General features: G+C 37.4%; 1 non-coding gene across 1 annotated transcript; it reads left to right on the forward strand.

Annotated features, from left to right (window-relative positions):
- Nucleotides 1-3,116: 3,116 nt before the first annotated feature.
- LOC148554696 (small nucleolar RNA R71) lies at nucleotides 3,117-3,223 on the forward strand. The gene has a single exon (XR_015887767.1). It is a non-coding gene; the product is annotated as a small nucleolar RNA R71 (small nucleolar RNA).
- Nucleotides 3,224-15,975: the final 12,752 nt, after the last annotated feature.

The following is a 15,975-nucleotide window of genomic DNA, read 5'->3' on the forward strand; positions in this document are numbered from 1 at the left end:
TCTTGGGATATAACCTCATAAACTTCCACTTCCTCTCCAATCATGATGCTATGTATCATGATAGCCCGGTTTATAGTAGCTTCGGACCGGTTGCTAGTGGGAATGATTGAGCGTTGGATGAACTCCAACCATCCCCTAGCCATGGGCTTGAGGTCATGCCTTCTTAGTTGAACCGGCTTCCCTTTTGAATCTCTCTTCCATTGAGCGCCCTCTTCACATATGTCCATGAGGGCTTGGTCCAACCTTTGATCAAAGTTGACCCTTCTAGTGTATGGGTGTGCATCTCCTTGCATCATAGGCAAGTTGAATGCCAACCTTACATTTTCTGGACTAAAATCTAAGTATTTCCCCCGGACCATTGTAAGCCAATTCTTAGGATCCGGGTTCACACTTTGATCATGGTTCTTGGTGATCCATGCATTGGCATAGAACTCTTGAACCATTAAGATTTCGACTTGTTGAATGGGGTTGGTGAGAACTTTCCAACCTCTTCTTCGGATCTCATGTCGGATCTCTAGATACTCATTCTTTTTGAGTTTGAAAGGGACCTCGGGGATCACTTTCTTCTTGGCCACAACTTCATAGAAGTGGTCTTGATGCACCCTTGAGAGGAATCTCTCCATCTTCCATGACTCAGAGGTGGAAGCTTTTGCCTTCCCTTTCCTCTTTCTAGAGGTTTCTCCGGCCTTTGGTGCCATAAATGGTTATGGAAAAACAAAAAGCTTTAGCTTTTACCACACCAAACTTAGAAGATTGCTCGTCCTCGAGCAAAAGAAGAAAGAAGAGAGTAGAAGAAGAAATAGAGGAGATGGAGTGGGCTTTGTGATTCGGCCTAGGGGGAGAAGTGGTATTTAGGTTGTGTGAAAATGAAGGAGTGAAGATGGGTTTATATAGGAGTGAGAGGGGTGTGTATGGTTTGGCCATAGAGGGTGGGTTTGGGAGGGAAAGTGGTTTGAATTTGAATGGTGAGGTAGGTGGGGTTTTATGAAGGATGGATGTGAGTGGTGAAGAGAATGGTGGGATTTGATAGGTGAGGGGTTTTGGGGAAGAGGTATTGAGGTGATTGGTGAATGAGTGAAGAAGAGAGAGTGGTGGGGTAGGTGGGGATCCTGTGGGATCCACAAATTCTGAGGTGTCAAGGATATCTCATCCCTGCACCAAGTGGCGTGCAAAACGCCCCTTTCTGCCAATCTTGGCGTTAAACGCCAGGCTGCTGCCCATTTTTTGCGTTAAACGCCAGTCTGGTGCCCTTTACTGGCGTTTAAACGCCAGTAACTGTCTCCTCCAGGGTGTTCTATTTTTCATTCTGTTTTTCACTTTGTTTTTGCTTTTTCAATTATTTTTGTGATTTCACATGATCATCAACCTACAGAAAATATAAAATAACAATAGAAAATAGAAATTTAACATAGATAAGTAAAAATTGGGTTGTCTCCCAACAAGCGCTTCTTTAATGTCAATAGCTTGACAGTGGCTCTCATGGAGCCTCACAGACGTTCAGAGCAATGTTGGAACCTCCCAACACCAAACTTAGAGTTTGACTGTGGGGACTCTGTTTGACTCTGTATTGAGAGAAGCTCTTCATGCTTCCTCTCCATGTTACAGAGGGATATCATTGAGCTTTAAACACAAGGGAGTCTTCATTCACTTGAATGATCAATTCTCCTCTGTCAACATCAATCATAGCTTTTGCTGTGGCTAGGAAGGGTCTGCCAAGGATGATGGATTCATCCATACACTTCCCAGTCTCTAGGACTATGAAATCAGCAGGGATGTAATGGTCTTCAAATTTTACCAAGACATCCTCTACAAGTCCATAAGCCTGTTTCTTTGAATTGTCTGCCATCTCTAGTGAGATTCTTGCAGCTTGTACCTCAATGATCCCTAGCTTCTCCATTACAGAGAGGCATAAGGTTTATGCTTGACCCAAGGTCACATAGAGCCTTCTCAAAGGTCATGGTGCCTATGGTACAAGGGATTGAGAACTTTCCAGGGTCCTGTCTCTTTTGAGGTAATCTCTGCCTAGTCAAGTCATCCAGTTCTTTGATGAGCAATGGAGGTTCATTCTCCCAAGTCTCATTACCAAATAACTTGGCATTTAGCTTCATGATTGCTCCAAGGTACTTAAAAATTTGCTCTTCAGTAACATCTTCATCCTCTTCAGAGGAAGAATACTCATCAGAGCTCATGAATGGCAGAAGTAGATTCAATGGAATCTCTATGGTCTCAGTCTGAGCCTCAGATTCCCATGGTTCCTCATTAGGGAACTCCATGGAGGTCAGTGGGCGTCCATTGAGGTTTTCCTCAGTGGGAATCACTGCCTCTTCCTCCTCTCCATGTTCGGCCATGTGAGATGTGGTTATGGCCTTGCACTCTCTTTTTGGATTCTCTTCTGTATTGCTTGGGAGAGTGCTAGGAGGGAGTTCAGTAATTTTCTTACTCAGCTGACCCAATTGTGCCTCCAAATTTCTAATGGAGGACCTTGTTTCAGTCATGAAACTTTGAGTGGTTTTGATTAGATCAGAGACAATGGTTGCTAAGTCAGAGTGGCTCTGCTTAGAATTCTCTGTCTGTTGCTGAGAAGATGATGGAAAAGGCTTGCTATTGCTAAACCTATTTCTTCCACCATTGTTGTTGTTGAAACCTTGTTGAAGTCTCTGTTGATCCTTTCATGAGAGATTTGGATGATTCCTCCATGAAGGATTATAGTGTTTTCATAGGATTCTCCCATGTAATTCACCTCTTCCATTGCTAGGTTCTCAGGATCATAAGCTTTTTCTTCAGAGGAAGCTTCCTTAGTACTGCCTGTTGCTGCTTGCATTTCAGACAGACTCTGAAAAATCATATTGACTTGTTGGGTCAATATTTTATTCTGAGCCAATATGGCATTCAGAGTATCAATCTCAAGAACTCCTTTCTTCTGAGTTGACCCATTATTCACAGGATTCCTTTCAGAGGTGTACATGAATTGGTTATTTGCAACCATTTCAATAAGTTCTTGAGCTTCTGCAGGCGTCTTCTTCAGATGAAGAGATCCTCCAGCAGAGCTATCCAATGACATCTTGGATAGTTCAGACAGACCATCATAGAAGATTCCTATGATGCTCCATTCTGAAAGCCTGTCAGAAGGGCACCTTCTGATCAATTGCTTGTATCTCTCCCAAGCTTCATAGAGGGACTCACCATCCTTCTGTCTAAATGTTTGGACTTCCACTCTAAACTTACTCAATTTTTGAGGTGGAAAGAACTTTGCCAAGAAGGCATTGACTAGCTTTTCCCAAGAGTTCAGGCTTTCCTTAGGTTGTGAATCCAACCATATTCTAGCTCTGTCTCTTACAGCAAAAGGAAAGAGCATAAGTCTGTAGACTTCAGGGTCAATCCCATTTAGGGGTGTAAATTACCGAACCGGACCGAAAATTATCGCAGAACCGAACCGAATTTTACAACAACCGATTGGAAAACCGAAAAAAACTGGTTTTTTTTTGTTTTTTTCGAACTAAACCGATCGGTTCGGTTCGGTTTTCGGTTGTCTTTGTTAAAACCGAACCGAACCGGACCGAACCGAAGAATGAGGGTTCAGTGGAGTGTGATTTTACTAAGTTGCCCCCGTTAACCTAGGTATAAAAAGGAAACTCAGAAAAATAACCTAGCTTTTTTCTTCCCCTTTCTTCTTCAGCCGCGAACCCTACCTAGCCTATACCCAGTTACCCAGTCTGCCAGCCACCCACACCTCTCTCCCCCATTCTTCGAAAGTTCCACGGTTCCACCTCCGAGTTCCATACTTGAGAGAAGGAGAGGCTGAGGGAGGCAGAGAACTCGCCAATCGTCGCTCGAAGCCTCGAGGTCGTTCATCATCGCCGTCGAAGGGTCGCCGTCGCAGGGTCGCCGAGCAACAAAGCCAAAGTCGAGCACTCGAGTAGCACTCCAACGTCCAACTAGTCTAGCCGCCGAGCAAGACTCCAGAGGCCGAGCCGTCGAACAACCAGTCCCTCTCCTGCAAAAACCCAAAACGAAACATAACTATGTCTTCGTCAGAGGTTAGATTTTGTGTTTGGTTATTTGTATTGTTATGTGAGTTTCTGATTGTATGTGTAGTGATTTGGAAGACTTATTTAAAAATATACAGAGTTAATGAACAGAAAAAATGAAGTTCTGGAGTTGTTAGATCTGAGAAAATGTTGCTGTGTTGAAAATATACAAATGTTTAGTGATTTGTTTTTTAGTTAATGTTGCTGTGTTGTTTTTGTTAACTACTAGTGAGTCTCTTTGATTGCTCTTTCTTGTTCTTGTGATACTGATCATTGGCTTATTTGTATTGTTATGTGAGTTTCTAATTGTATGTTTAGTGATTTAGAAGACTTATTTAAAAATATACAGAGTTAATGAACAGAAAAAATGAAGTTATAGAGTTATTAGATCTAAGAAAATGTTGCTGTGTTGAATGTGTCTTATTTTTGGGGGTGAATCAGCAACCTCTTATTCTTGGTGATAACCATAAGTTGCAGGTGATTCCTTCATTTATCATTTGTTTGATTAAGCTGCTAACCATGTGGTGAACTGCCTTTTCATGTTGCCTTTTACATGATAAAGTAAATATTGAGTTTTAGTATATTTCTGAAATGTTACTTAAAGATGCTGAAAAGAGACCATGATATCTTTGCGAATATTGGTCAACTATTTTATGACTTTGCCAGTACTATTAAGTGATATGACAGTGATGCATGATGAATAACTAAAATAGTTCGATTGTGTTAACAACAGTGCTTAAAACTTGTTTTAGGTTTGTACTTGTAGGCATATGATGTGCATAAGCCTTTCTATTATCTAACAATACTTTTTTAACCATTTCTTAGTATTACATAGTTATGATTATTAAATTCTAAAACTCAAGCAACTTATTATATGAGAAGTGTGGTTAACATAAACAGAGAAAAAGATTAAAAAAAGAAGGTAGTTTCTTGTTGGAATGGTTATCAATTATCACACATAAAATGTTGGCAGTTTAGATATCACTTAAAAGAGAATGAATTTATTTTAAAAATCTTATGACATTTATTTATCACTTTTTATTTGTGATGGATATCTCTGCATCTCTGTTCTGTCTTACCAAAGGTCTATTTTTTGTTCACTTTTCTGCTTCTTTAACTCTGCACTTTTGTCAAGTGGATTCATTGGTGGAAGATATTGGTTTATTTTATATAGAGGTTGTTTATTTTATTGGTGGAAGGTATTGATATCAACCAAATTTAATTTCTTTGTTAATATATAACTAATTGTTGATTGGCTGCTTAGGTATGCAAAAAAGAAATTTGTAGTTCCCTTTATGGTTTATGTTTATAATTTATAATCTATATTATGTTTATAATCTATATTGATTTTCTTATTTTATTTTTGTAGAAATTGCACCAACCGGAGAAGATGAGGATGAGTCTGGTGTAGATTCTGACTAAACATGGTGGCTGTTTGGCTTTTGTTTGTTTAAAAGTGAATGTTTCGGTTTAAACTGTGTTTATTGTTGTTGTTTGTGTTTATTATTTTTGTTTTGCTAGACATTTTTAATTGTCTTTGTTTTATGTTTAATTAAGTTGAATTTGTATTGGATTTGGATGTAATAAACTCTTGTTATTCTAGTTTATTGAAGGTTTTAAATATCATTTTATAGCATTTTAAATTCAGATAAGCAGGTGTAAAAAACCGAAAAACCGACCGAACCAAACCGCTGTTGGTTCGGTTCGGTTCGGTTCGGTTGCTCAAGCAGCAGCCAACCGAACGGTTGGCCTATTGGAAAAACCGATCAGGTCGGTTCGGTTGGTTTTCGGTCCAAAACCGAACCGAACCGAGCCGATTACACCCCTAATCCCATTGGTCTTGACAGTGTCACAGATTTGCAAGAATTCAGCTAAGAACTGATGAAGATCTTCTAATGGAAGTCCATGAAACTTGCAATTCTATTGCATTAGAGAAACTAATTGAGGCTTAAGCTCAAAGTTGTTTGCTCCAATGGCAGGGATTGAGATGCTTCTCCCATAGAAATCAGGAGTAGGTACAGTACAGTCACCAAGCACCTTCCTTGCATTGTTGGCATTGTTGTTTTCGGCTGCCATGGTTTCTTCTTCTTTGAAGAGTTCTGTTAGGCCCTCTAAAGAGAATTGTTCTTTAGCTTCTCTTAGCTTTCTCTTCAAGGTCCTTTCAGGTTCAGGATCAGCTTGAACAAGTATGCCTTTATCTTTGTTCCTGCTCATATGAAAGAGAAGAGAACAAGAAAGTAGGGAATCCTCTATGTCACAGTATAGAGATTCCTTGAGGTGTCAGAGGAAAAGAAGAATAGAAGGAGGAGGTGGAGAAGAGGGAATTCGAACTTATCAAGAGGGATAGAGTTCGAATTGCACCTTGATGAGGAGTCTTAGTCCTTTAAATAGAAGGATGTGAAAAGAGGGGAAGAATTTTCGAAAATTAATTAAAAGATTTTAAAAAGAAATTTGAAATTTTGATTGAGATTTTTGAAAACTAAGATTGGGAAAGAAATAAAGTGATTTTTGAAAAAGATTTTGAAATTAGAAAAAGATATGATTGAAAAAATTAATTTTGAAAAAGATGTGATTGAAAAGATATGTTTGAAAAGATATGATTGAAAATTAAATTAAAAAGAGAAAGTTTTAAAACTAAAGTTGATTACTTGACTAACAAGAAATTAAAAGATATGATTCTAAAATTTATAATTTGATCCTTTCTTAATAGGCAAGTAACACTTGAAAATTTTTGAAGTAAATCTTGAATTATAGCAAAAATTTTTGAAAATAGTAAAAATAAATATAAAATGGAAAGAAATTGATTTTGAAAGAGATATGATTGAAAAGATATGATTTGAAAAAGATTTGATTTTGAAAAATTATGAAAACTTGAAAAAAATGTGAATTAAAAACAAAATCTTCCCTCTAGTGTCATCCTGGCGTTAAACGCCCAGAATGGTGCCCATTCTGGCGTTTAACGCCCAAATCTCTACCTTTTTGGGCGTTAAACGCCCAGCCAGGTACCCTGGCTGGCGTTTAAACGCCAGTTTGCCTTCTTCATTGGGCGTTTTGAACGCCCAGCTTTTTCTGTTTGATTCCTCGGCTGAATGTTCTGAATCTTCAATTCTCTGTATTATTGACTTCAAAAGACATAGTTTTAAAAATATTTTTTGAATTTTTGATGATGAGAAACAATAAAAATTGCAACTAAGATCAAATAAACAATGCATGCAAGGCACCAAACTTAAATATTTTCATATAAGAGACACTAACAAATTGAAAATGCCTATTAAAAATAACAAAACACACAAAACAAGAGTATTTAAAGATCAGAACAAGTAAATCATCAAGAACAACTTGAAGATTAATGAAGAACATAGTGCATGTATTCGAAAAATGCAAGAAGAATAAAAAACATGCAATTGACACCAAACTTAAAAATTGATACTAGACTCAAACAAAAACACATAAAATATTTTTTTATGGTTTTATAAATTTTTTTTTGTATTTTTTTTTCGAAAATTATATAGAAAAGAAAATAAAGAGAATCAAAACTTTTAATAAGAATTCCAGGAATCATGCAATGTTAGTCTAAAGCTTCAGTCTAAAAAGGATTAGACATGTTTGGCCAAGCTTCAGCAGGACATTACATTCAATAGCTAAATTGATGAGAATCAATCAGCTTTTGTGATGATAAGAACATCACCTTGAAACTCTAGAATTCATTCTTAAAAATTCTAAAAAGTACCTAATCTAAGCAACAAGATGAACCGTCAGTTGTCCAAACTCGAACAATCCCCAGCAATGGCGCCAAAAACTTGGTGTTGTTGCCGGACTAAACTTGGCATTGTTATTGCCGGAAACAAATGCGAAATTGTTGTTCGTTCATTCGTTCCTTCCCCGGCAACGGCGCCAAAGACTTGGAGCTCTCAAACGTGAATCACACTTTATCACAATTCCGCACAATTAACCAGCAAGTGCACTAGGTCGTCCAAGTAATAAACCTTACGTGAGTAAGGGTCGATCCCACGGAGATTGTCGGCTTGAAGCAAGCTATGGTCATCTTGTAAATCTCAGTAAGGCGGATTCAAATGGTTATGGAGTTTAAGGTGATGAAAATAAACATAAAATAAAGATAGAGATACTTATGTAATTCATTGGTGGATTTCAGATAAGCGTATGAAGATGCTTTGTTCCCCTTGAACCTCTGCTTTCCTATTGCCTTCTTCCAATCAGTCATACTCCTTTCCATGGCAAGCTTTATGTTGGGCATCACCGTTGTCAATGGCTACATCCCGTCCTCTCAGTGAAAATGGTCCTGATGCTCTGTCACAACATCGGCTAATCAGCTGTCGGTTCTCGATCATGTCGGAATAGGATCCATTGATCCTTTTGCGTTTGTCACACGCCCCACAATCACGAGTTTGAAGCTCGTCACAGTCATCTCTTCCCAGATCCTACTCGGAATACCACAGACAAGGTTTAGACTTTCCGGATCTCAGGAATGGCCGCCAATAATTCTAGCCTATACCACGAAGGTTCCAATCCTAGATTAGAAACCCAAAAGATACGCATTCAAGCCATTGCTAGTAGAACAGAGGTGGTTGTCAAACACATGTTCATAGGTGAGAATGATGATGAGTGTCATGGATCATCACATTCATCAAGTTGAAGAACGAATGAATATCTTGGAGAAGAAATAGACTTGAGTTGAATAGAGAAACAATAGTACTTGTATTAATTCATGAAGAACAGCAGAGCTCCACACCTTAATCTATGGTGTGTAGAAACTCCACCGTTGAGAATACATAAGAACAAGGTCCATGCATGGCCGTGAGGCCAGTCCCCAAACGTGTCTAAGACTTATTCAAAGATCCAAAGTATATCAAGTGTGTGAAAAGTATGAAAAGTGTATGAAATACAATAGCAAAAGGTCCTATTTATAGAGAACTAGTAGCCTAGGGTTACAGAAATAGGTAATTAATGCAGAAATCTTCTTCCGGGCCCACTTGGTGTGTGCTTGGGCTGAGCATTGAAGCTTTCATGTGTAGAGACTTTTCTTGGAGTTAAACGCCAGCTTTTATGCCAGTTTGGGCGTTTAACTCCAGCTTTTGTGCCAGTTTTGGAGTTAAACGCCAGAATTCTTGAGCTGACTTGAAACGCCTGTTTGGGCCATCAAATCTCGGGCAAAGTATGAACTATTATATATTGCTGAAAAGCCCAGAATGTCTACTTTCCAATGCAATTGAGAGTGCACCAATTGGGCTTCTGTAGCTCCAGAAAATTTACTTTGAGTGCAGGGAGGTCAGAATCCAACAGCATCTGCAGTCCTTTTTCAGCCTCTGAAACAGATTTTTGCTCAGGTCCCTCAATTTCAGCCAAAAAATACCTGAAATCATAGAAAAATACAAAAACTCATAGTAAAGTCCAGAAGAGTGATTTTTATTTAAAAACTAATAAAAAATAATTAAAATATACTAAAAACATACTAAAAACAATGCCAAAAAGCGTATAAATTATCCGCTCATCACCCATGCGTGCGCGTCGATGAGCTAAATTAGTTGCCCAGCCAAAATTCTCGAGAGTTGTGCCTGAGTTGTGCCAGTTTTGAGCCTGGGGCACAAAACGCACCCACGCGTACGCGTGGCTGACGCGTAGACCTCACTTGGCTGTTTTCCCATCCACGCGTGCGCGTGGGCGACGCTTACGCATCGATGATCTTTTTGGCGTTCTACGCATGCGCGTGGGCGACGCGCACGCGTGACCCTGTTTTCATCCCAAAGTTGATTTTTGAGTTTAAAAGCCAAATTTCATACTTCTAAGCCTCCGATCTCACCCCTTGTGTCTTAAATCATTATGATATGCCTAGCAATGAGAAAGGAGTTAGGGGATGTTGTAACTTGTGAATGAAGAAAAGGGAAAATTCATGATCAATGATGATCAAATATGATTGTATGAGATACGGAGGATGACGGTGGAAGTGCTTTGTGTGCCATGAGCCGATGGGCTGTATTTGTTAATAAATTGGCTGATTCTGGATTGAACTATGAGCTGATGGCTGAGTTATTGTCGAGTTACGGCGGAGCCATTATTGAATTATGGCTGAGTATAGTTGATATGCTTATTGAATGAAATGTGAATGTTGCACTTCCACTATCTGAGATACGAGTTTCCCTGGGAGAAAGCAATGGCTAGCCACCAAGTGCTCCAGGTAAAGACTCGATACTCTGCTGACCCTATGTCGTAAGTGTGGCCGGACACTGTGAAAGTTCCGGATGAGTTCGCCCCCGTGAATATACACCAGTGAGGGTGTTGGATATGAATTATGATTTATGATTGAGTATAACTCGAGTTGGGGATGCACGATAGAGGGACAATCCAATGGTTAGCTACCAGGACTTGTCGGGTTGGCTATATAACCGACAGATGATATCATCAGCCATTAGGACAGGCATTCATCATATGCATATTATGTGAATTGTTTAGAATTGCCTAATTGACTGCATATTACCTGCTAATTGTTTAAATGTCATACCTGCTTCCTAATTGTATATATCCTTGTTTGATATAACTATGTTTGCCATATTATATACTACTGCTGGCGGTTAGGAGGTCTGCAGGAATTGGAAAGGGAAAATATTAGTTAGACTGAAGATCTTTAGTTAGTTGCCATTTATGGTTTAGCCTGTTTATAAGCTTTGATATTATATGGTGGAAGTTCTAGGATTGCATTCGGCTTTCCCAGGACATTACATGTTAGATATGTGGGTACTGTTACCATATTGAGAACATCGGGTTCTCACCCATGCGGATTTTGTGATTTTCAGATGCAGGACGTGATGCTTCTCGCTGAGGCATGCTGGAGACTTCTGGTTTAGCGAAGATCCTTGGTTCTCGGGACTCTATTTTTGGTCTTATGTTTTTACTTAGATACTTTTATCTCCACTAAATAATGTTCATAAATATACTGTTTTGACTCCTCTTAGAGGATGTTTTGGAGAATAGGTTTGTATTCGCCCTTTGGGTTTCTTGCTTTATATATATTTGTATATACTTCTATGCTCGGACCGGTTTTCTTTGCAACCGGATTTTAAGTTTTGGATATTTGTGTTTTGGCACTCTTTGGATATATTCTTGCATTAGATTATCCTTTATCTGTTTCGTTACATTATCGATCAGAGGGTTGCGCTTTTCGAGTTACGATTTTGATTTACCCCTTTTTCTTCAAAGGCTCCTAGTTATAAACATTCTTCACAATACTATATGTACTAAATTTTATTTTTAGAGGTCGTAATACCTCGCCACCTCTGTCTTATGACTTAAGCATAAGGCCCTGTGTGGTAGGGTGTTACAACAACCAATAACCAGAATTTTGTTGGATTGAATGCAGGGGATGGCTTGCAAAATAGAAGCATTGAAAATAAAGCTGTGATTGTTAGCGAAGGGGAGAAGAATGTTTGGCCAGCAATTACAGAAGGAAAGGTAATGCCTGTCGTGTACAAATACTTTCCTCTTTCTGAGGTTGCGAGGAACACTGCATCATAGAAAGCAGCCAACATGTTGAGAAGATATTGCTCTATGAATTTCTTTGTTCTGTAATACTGTAAATGACAACATACTATAGATTTTTTGACTTTGCTAATCTTTATGTTATATATATGAACTCAAGAACCTATAAAGCTGTGATTTACAATAAGGGAAAACGTATTTTTATTTGTGTACAAGGGGTTGGCAAAAAGCACATAGAACTGAATGTTTGAAAAGCTTTAAAAATGAAGACAAGAAAAAGAGCATTAGATTGGACTATGTCTATTGTGGCCAAAAGTTAAAATAAAACAGTACTAAACTACTAATCATAGTGAGACTGAAGCCAATATCCAACTTAGTTTTGCCATCAATTAATATACGTCAAACTAGTTAGAGACACAGAGCTACACTTTCTAATGTAATGTGGTTGCATGCATAAGGATATTGCTATTTTATTCAATGTGTGGATAGGTGACTATGGACCAAAGATAAAAACGCTAGAGAAATTAGAGAGCAAAGTCAATTTCCTTGTAGGATCTCAAATAGGAAATAATGGCTATGTTCAGTGACCACTAATCTTAATTTGCCTTTAATCATGCCTTTATGAATACAGTTACAACTTCTTTATTAATTTATTTTTTCCTCTGAAAGAAACATAATAATAAATAGAACATCCAAATTACAATGAAAATAACCATCGTCCTACCTAGTAAAATGAACATCTAGCCTATTTTAGTTTCTCTTTTAATTTTTTGTTTACATCAATACAATAGGATCATAAATTATACTACAAATGGTATACCCAAAGTAATCATCTACTTTAGAATGAAAAGAATCATCCGTAATCATACTAAAATGAACATCCACCTTAGTTTAAATGGCTTAAAGTATAGTACATAATTTATCTCAATCATTAATGCAAAAAAGAAAATTCAATGAATAAGAGTAATATAAATAGCAAGAATTCTAATTGTATTAATCAATTATAATAAGGATTCTTGTTATTAGAAACACCGATTAATTTTTTCATTTATTGGACACTTGATCTAATAGTGACATATTTTATAATTTATTAGTTTAAATTTTAAGAAAATGACCAACTTAAACAGAATTAAGCGTGTTAGTAAAATTTCAAATTATAATAGACTCCATGCTCACAATATTTTTAACAAAGTCTACTAATCAGACAAAAATTATGTTAAAATTCAATCCAAATCAATTAAACATCCAAATTAGAATGAAAATAACCATCAGCCTATCTAGTAAAATGAACATCCAGCCTATTTCAGTTTTTCTTTTAATTTTTTTGTTTATATTAACACAACAGGGTAATAAATTGTACTACAAATAGTATACCCAAAATAACCATCAACACCAGCTGCCCCCAGAGACCATCCGAACCCCTGACCAGGCCTTTGTTCATGTCCTGCCACCATACCGGCGGCACTGAGTGTTCGTCTTTCACAAAGTCACAGTTCTTGTTCACTAATGCAACATCCCTCCCAGTCGTTGACTTAATTCCAAGGTTGCTCCCCTGGTATCTACACTTCCATTCACCTTAATGAAAGCTAATATGATTTTGATTTAAGAGCAGTTAATTAACAATGTAGTTATCTACCCAGAATTTATAACAATTACATAACTGAAGTTATCTCCAAGATTAGACCAACAAAATAAGATGGTAGATCAACCTGAAGAAAGTTAAAAAATCTCTTGAATAACTTTGAACTATGAACCATTATTCTATTATACAACATAATAAAAAGATATAAATCTAACATGATAGAATTCATACCTTAGGATTGCAAAGAGAACGCCTTAAATTGGAAAAACAACCATCACAAACTATGGTGAGAGGAGCTTTTGCTGTAAGCTCTTCTCCACTCTTAGTTTTGTAGTGAACTCCTTTGACAATTCTATTTTCTTCTAATAAAGATGTGACAGTTTTTTGTTCTAACTTTACACTGCAAAACATAGTAGTACAAAAGCAAGATCATATGAACTTCATGTCTTCATGTATAGATATTTATTGAAGAATCAAGTTGTGAACTTGGTGAGAAAATTGTACTTGGGAAGAGAAGAAGCCTTCACTAGCATTCTTTGGATGAAACGGCCATTTTGAAAGCTTTTACCGGAAATATTAGAACTAAACTTTTCCAAGGAATAAGAGAGCTTGGTATTTTTCCCATCTTTGTAAAGGGCATAGCTAAAGACCTATTGTGCATCAACTTCATCCACACAATCTGCAACAACTCATAACATTCATTCTGTTAAGAGCCTTAAATTTGATGAGCAGAGTCAGGAGAATGTGGTCATACCTAAGATTGAAATTCTTCAATAATTTGTCACAAAAAATCTTGTCATCCATTAGGAATTCAAGATTTAATAAATTGTATCTACTTAGAATTTAATCCAATCAACTAAACATCTACTTAAAAATGAAAATAAGCATCCGCATACCTAGTAAAATGAACATCTAACAATAATGAATTGTTCTCATCCAACAATAAGTCAAAGTCATAATAATAATCGTCAGAAACAACAAGAAGAAGAACAAATTTGCAATAGAAGTGCTTGCCACAACAACAATAAGTCTTTTGGGAAGAAGTGCAGGCATCTCATGAAGGAGCAAAGAGCCAAATTCTACATTCTTCGCCGATGCATAGCAATGCTTCTTTGTTGGGATGAGCACAGTTATTAACTTGAGACCCCTTTACCTTGCAACGCCGACGTCGGGAAGAAGGCACAAACCGGCTGCGATGGAGGCGTTGGAAGTCCGGGTTGCTGCGGTACATACGAATGAGGGTTCTGCGTACACAAAAGTCTCATGTCACGCGTACGCGTGAGCGTACGTTTTACCAAAATTTTTACTAAGTCTGAAAACTGCAGATTCACCATTTTAAACCCCAAACTTCCGACGCACATAACTTTTTCGTCTTAAAATATTTTTCATCCGTTCTTCGAACGGCATAAACTTCACGGACCCAATTTTCTTACAAAATAAGTTTGAAATCATTTGGAAATCCAAAAGCCAAGTTATGGCTCACCGAAGTTTGGCCAAAAACTAATTTTCACAAAAACTTCAAAACCTCATTTTCATTAAAACCAAACTCAAATCCCACTTCCTATACAGATATCCAGCATAACAACATACCAATTAAAATACCAAAACTTCTAAATCCTACCTCAATCAATTATAATCCTATATACACATTCTCATCCCTAATTTCATCACTTAAATCAATAAATTTCATCAACAATCCATCACAAAATACGTATTCACCCTCATACCTTAGCAAACATCATCAATTCACCATATAGCATTTTATCACCAACATCAACAACTAGCAATAACCATCAATCCATCCTCATACTCATTCAACATCCTTCATAAGTCTTACTAAGAATTAAGTACAATCATGCATCCAACCTATTCTATGGTCCAGTTTAAGTTTTCACAAAACATTATATATTAAATACGCAAAACCTAAACCATACCTTGACCGATTTTCACGTATTACCCGAGACAACCCACTAATGCACCGAACACAGCCCCAAGAGGTCCGAAATCACCAAGGCAACGTCATCCAACCTCCACCAAGTCTCAAGTGTCCACAAATCAAGCTCTAATTAATATATATACACCTAACTTTACATTACCACACATATACATACTCAAATTTAATACTCAACACACAAAATTAGAGAATTAACTAGAGTTATAGGATTCTCACCTTAAAACGGAAATTAGGACAAGACTCGGCAAGTCCACCAAGTTAATTTGATCCTAAACACCAAAATTTAACAATTTCAACATCTTTGCTCATGAATTTTCGAAAATGAAACTGAGAAAATCGAGGAAGAAAATGTGGATTTCTTACCTTACAATGTACCAGACTTTGTAGGGCTCAAAGCCATGGACGCGTGGCCGCAAACGGTGTGGCGATCGGAGCTCCGAATCAAAAGTTACATGGATTTGAATGAAATCAAGGGTTTGTGAACTTACAACATGTTCTTCCCCTTTTGAATATTCCCAGCATGTTTGCATGCTAAAAGGGAGAAGATGAGCTTCAGCTCATCATATTTAATGAGTTGGTTGGGCCCACGGGCTCGGTTCGGACTCGGTTCGACCGGTTTGGTCTGTCCGGCCTAATTTTGGACCAAATTTTTTAAAATTAGTGTCAAAATTCTTGTTTTAATTAGCTCTATCCTATTTTAATATAAAATTCATATTTCTAATTTCTTTTATTAAAAATTAATTTATTGATTAATTATTCGCTAATTTGACGTGGTTTACATACATAATGTATAAAATTAATATTTTTTAATACATATAAGTTATAATTTATTGATATAGAATTATAGATTATTTTTCTATTATTTAAGCCAGCTCGTGAACCGAGTCGGCTCATGAGCTCGAGTCGGCTCATGAACTCGA

Source organism: Arachis ipaensis, chromosome B6, assembly GCF_059453495.1.
Source record: "Arachis ipaensis isolate K30076 ecotype BB chromosome B6, ASM5945349v1, whole genome shotgun sequence".
In the NCBI taxonomy this organism is placed as follows: Eukaryota; Viridiplantae; Streptophyta; class Magnoliopsida; order Fabales; family Fabaceae; genus Arachis; species Arachis ipaensis.